The following is a 6000-nucleotide window of genomic DNA, read 5'->3' as shown; positions in this document are numbered from 1 at the left end:
TTTAATTGCTTTAATAATTATTTGCACGCTTGTAATTTTTGCCAAAATAGTAGAAGCAGTTAATACATAAGTTAATTTATAATTAACTGTTAACCATCTAATCTAAACTTTTATAAAATTTGTTTTAATATTTAATTATTAATATTGTTTTATACGTGCACGTTGCATGATGCATGAAAACTGATACAAAAAGTAAAGGTAAGTGAATGATATTGTATTAAATAAAAATATAATATTTATTATGAAATAAATAAGACAATGACTAAAAAAAAAAAAATAGTTTTATGGAAAATTATTATTTTTGGATGGTTGGGCCGGTCATACAGTAATTTCCCGGGCCGAAATTTTTAGCCAATCAGCCGCTGGTCTCAATCTATAAAACGATGTATCTAATATAAAATATAAATAAATCTATAAGTATATAATATGGTTGAACTATTATTGAAAATAATTATAAATTAAAATTACTCAATCCAACTAATAATATATTAATTATATTATGAATTTAACTATATAAATGTGAAATGAAAATCTTTGTATAGGGTAAACTCTGAAACTACTTATCAATTTTTTTTATCACCATAGCATTTGTCTAAATTAAAAAACCTCTGAGTTATCTACTTATTAAAATAAACGTGTTAATTGTATAAATTGTATACATATAAATATACGAGTACATATACACATAGGCGTAAATTAGGGGGGACTTAAGGGAGCTTAGCCTCCCCTACATCTTTTAAAATTTTTCAAGAAATTTAAGGTTATTTTTTACAGTTATGTAAAATTGATGTCAGCGATATCATCTATACACTAAATCAAAAAACCAAAAATAGTTTTTAATCCTTTCGCTAAATGTTAACATTGTTAGTATTATAGGCAACCAAACTTAAAGCGAGTGCATTTTGAACGGGTGACGAAATGCACGGGGAAAGCTATATATTTATAAAAAGAAAAATAATTTATTAATAAGATGAATTCGAAAAAATAATAGACGAATTTCCTAAAAAATATGTTTTTAACGACATGCATAGTATTATTAAATTATAATATTTATCGTTATAGATTTATTGATTGCTTTCATCATTTGGATCATAATGGGAGGGTGGGCTTGGGCATTGGCGTAAATAGCAGTATATTTGAAGGGTTTAATCTTAATAAAAATGTCTTGGAGCCCTCCTAAACCTCAACTAAGGAGGAACACTTAATATCACATTTTCAAGCCTTAATATTAGGAAAAAACTAAACAAATTCGAAATGTACATGTATTTATAATTACTTAAGAAATTGTCTATAATTTTGAAAATTGCGTTGCATTTATAGGAAACGATAATTTAAACTGCTAAGAAGTTTCAAATCTTTGATTACATTTTTGAATAGCAAGAAATTAACTAATATGATTTGATAAAAATTGATATTTATCGCCATTTGAACATCTAAATTCAATTTTCACTAATTTCAAGATTTTAAGTTATTTTAAATTATGAGTGGATCAATAAATAAATTAAATATGAACAGATTTAACAATGTTTTTTTATTTTTGTCTGGAAACACTTTTTATGTAGACATATAATAGAAAAAATGCTGTATTTTACAACTTCAAGATATTTTTTGTTCGGAAACTGAAACTAGTAGTGATACTGAGTGGTCAAAATTACCAATATTTTTGAAAAATAATAAAAAAAAGCATTCCAAAATTAAGAAAAACCAGAATCTTTACGCAAATCAATTCATCAACAAAATCAATTTTTTTAATATAACTTGAAAACGAACAACCGTAGAAACTTGAAATAATCACCAAATATTTATTTTACCATTTTCAATATTAATATAATTTTCAAAAAATTTTAACTATATTTAAGCTATTTATAGGCAACTGAAATTTGATTTATATTTTTTTATATAAATGCCGAAAAAAATATAAGGAATGGGTTTTTACAAATTCAATTCATAAAACATTAATACAAAACCTCACATTAGTTGTATTGTATCTGTACAAAATTGAAATTCTTACGAAATTTATCAAAATCATAAAAATTTACAAATTACAAGTATTTTGTTGTAAGATATGTATAAAATCTTCAATTTTTATAGCTAAGGTATAAAAAGTTAATACAATGTTCTTATAATTAGTTCATACTGGAACTATAAAAACTAATATATATATATATATTTGTAGTTCAAATTTGGATTATAAATTTTACCATACGCGCAATGATATATGTGTAGATTAATTTTAAAATATTATCTGTTTATATACTATGGTCTATAATAGATCTATGAACTTATTGTCCTATTCATAATGTTTTCCAGTATAAGGTACTATTAACTTAAAAATTAATAACAATTATACAATGATATAAATATATATTATTATAATAACTTAATAATAATATAATAAATGCAATGTTTTCGAAAAAAAATAAATCAACCTATCGTAATACTAAGAGTAAAAAAAATTACTTTAATAACTATTAACGACTATTAAAAAAAAAAGGGTAATTAAACATATGAAAAATATGTAATTTAGTAGTACAATAAGGTTCCTCATAGTTGTAATTTGTGGAATTAAAAAAAAAAGTTGAGTGGAATTTCTAAAATATTTTATAAAATTTTAAATTTTGACCAAATTGGATATTGAAAAAATTACGATTTCTTAAGAAGTGATTTTTTTTTTTAATATATATATATTATTCAAAAACGAAAAACTGCAGTAGATATTTTAAATATACACCAAATATTTATAATAGCATTTTCAAGGTATAATATTCAAAATATATTGACTGATTGAACTATTGAGCTTAAAAATTAAATACAAGCTTCCTCAAAAGTCATAAGTAATTAGTGTAGCTATTTAAAAATCTTATAAATACATATTTGAACCAAAAAATCTTATAAGTATAAAAACATTTTAAGTTTAAATTTAAACGAAATTAGATATTTTAACAAAGAACAATCATGGTAACTTAAAAATATCACCCATGGATACTTAAAGCCTTAACTTATCTATATAATTACGTGTATTATATTATATACACAGGGACAAGGGTATACACATAATACATTTTTAAATGAAATGTTTTTGAAAGAAATTAATTGAACCTACCAAATCTCCAATAGCCAATAGTAAGTAAAATACATTATTATGGTAACAATATAAATATATCATAAAATATACTTAGTTATATAAGCATTAAGCTTTTAAGCTGATAGATCATATTCTCTCAGAATTGTTTTATAACAAATATATTATAATTTATAAGTTATTAATTAGTATAGCCAAATGTAAACTCCTACACAGACATTTTTATCTGAAAAAAAATTCGGGTTATATCCTTCATTCCAATATTTTAACTTGAATACTCGATTTTGAAACTGAAAAGCTCAAAAAGTTAAAAAAAAAATTATCATAACTAAATACAGCTGATCTTTATATTAGACAAAATGTGTATAATATGCGTAAATCTATATGTTACCACCTAGCTGTCCTTTGTCTAAAAGTATTGCTGAAGTTCATGATACGATGAATTTAATGGATATTAAAACATTTAAAACAAACCACTTTAAACAATTTGCTGTGTCAAATGATAAAGATACCAAAATTATAGTATTTTCCAAGATATTTTCTCGCATAGAAAATTCAAAATTTCTTTGTTTTAAAGAAAAAATATTACTAGACGGTACATTTAATTATTGCACAAAATATTTTCTGAAATTATTTACTATTCGTGGTTTTGAAAATCAAAATAATATACCATTAGTTTTTGCTTTCCTTACTGACAAAATAGCTATATTTTTTTTTATTATTATATTCTTTTGTAGGAATTAACACTCTTTTGTAAGAATCAACACTATCTTTTGTAGGAATTAATAATATTTTTTGCAGGAGTTTACCATTCCGCATTATTATTATATTGTATAATATATTTAATTATTTAGATATCGCAAACCTTAATAATTATTATCTTATAATGTTTGCCATGTAATCCGAAACAATTAGTCCAACGTCCAACCTATCGTACTACTAATAACTTATTAGTAATAACTAATAAGTAATAGGGATCTAAATAAATTATAAAAAGGGTAGGCAAGTAGGTATTACTCTGCTGTATAGTAGAGGTTGACAGTAGATAACTATAACGGATGTGTTAAAGTTGAATGCAATGACAGGACAAAAAACGATTCTGTACAAAGATAATTTGTCAGTCTAGAATATTATATTAAATTATTATCTACATTTAAAATGTAATATATACGTATATAAATATGTATTTTTTTTAATACAATGAATTTATTTTTCTCAACTGCTGGTGAAAATTTTAATTTTTTGAATCACAACAAATATTTTAAACCGTCTTAGGATATATCGTTAAATTTCAAAAGCTCATTAATTTTTTTCTATATTGACACTAGAGTTTTTTTACAGTTATTTGAAGAAGTTATGGAGAATCTTGTATTAAGTTTTTTTACCTTAGGTAAAAATCACAAAAATGTTATGAATTTTCAACTTCAAAATTCCTAGCAAATTTTCGCGATTTTGACATATTTCGTAAACATTTGAACTTTAAATGCTTATATAAACTAAATTGTGACTAACGATTTTTGTTTTATTTTTCTCTGATAAGTACAACTTATAATAAGCCTTGTATTAAATTTTAAAGATTTTTTGGAATGTCAAACTTTTTTTATCGACATTTCAAAAAAAAAAAACTTAGAAAAATCGAAAATTATTAGTTGTAAATAGATAACGCTAATATAAACATTTGGTGAAAATTTCAAGTATTTAAAATGATTCGTTTTTAAGTTATAGAAAAATAAAAAAATCTATTTTGTCAAAAACTGATTATTCGTAAAAATTCCCGTTTTTCCTGATGCATTTGAAAACTACTGGAAATTTTTTACTTTTTGACTCCCCAAAGGCCAAAGTACCAACTAGATTCACTTTCCTTTTCGAAACGGGAATGAAGTTAAAAATCAAAGCACTATTACTACTTCAAAACGTGTTACAACAATAAATAAAAAAATAAACACATATCATTATAAAATCAATACATTCATTACTCCGTTCAGAATCTAAAATTGTTAAAAATGAAGTCTGACATACCGTTTCCTTAAAACTGTTATGTGTATTTAAGCATTTATCATTGAATTTCAATAATACAGCCATTACACATTCCATCACAGTGAGTTTCAGTGACACAATGGTCAGATAAAACTTTAAACATGCAGTATAGTGACTTACCAGGTTTTTAATTTCACAATTTATTAAATAAATACATAACATTTAAATACTGAACAGATTTATTTAATTTAATTTATAAAATATAACACTGAACACAAATAAGTATAATTTTGATTTCATTTTTAGGTTTTATCTAATAATTGTTATGTCATGGTCGCCAATCACATTAGTTACTCACTCTTTTTGCATAATTATTGTACAAAATAATCCTACTCATATACATAGGTATCTACATCAATTAAATTTAAATATCAAATGAAATTTTAATATGCAAAATATACGTAAATAATATATTATACCAATATAATGTATAAAATACATATTAAATCGTTGATAAAAATTTTAAAACAAAATAACAATACAACATTTATATACATTATTTGGTTGTAGTTTGGAAAATTATACATGAATAAATATACATAATATTATTGAACAGTGTAAGATTTATGATGATCTACAAATAATATATTATTTTTATTTTTTTATTTGTCTATATGAAATCTGACGTTAATCCGTAATAAATTTATGGAATAAAAAAAATGATGATTGGGTGGAAATTATATTTACACTTTAACAATAAAAAACCTATATATAGTAATAGTAAAGTATTATATTGTACATCAGATATTATAATATTATCATAATATGTGTAGGTTTAATCGCAATAGTATAAAAAGACAATGTAGAAATATATACATTACCCATTATTACATTATAATATTAGGTATAAACGTATAGTGAATTTTATAAGATATTCGAAT

The sequence above is a fragment of the Rhopalosiphum maidis genome, chromosome 1 (genome assembly GCF_003676215.2).
Source record: "Rhopalosiphum maidis isolate BTI-1 chromosome 1, ASM367621v3, whole genome shotgun sequence".
NCBI lineage: Eukaryota > Metazoa > Arthropoda > Insecta > Hemiptera > Aphididae > Rhopalosiphum > Rhopalosiphum maidis.
This window is presented reverse-complemented; position numbering follows the sequence as displayed.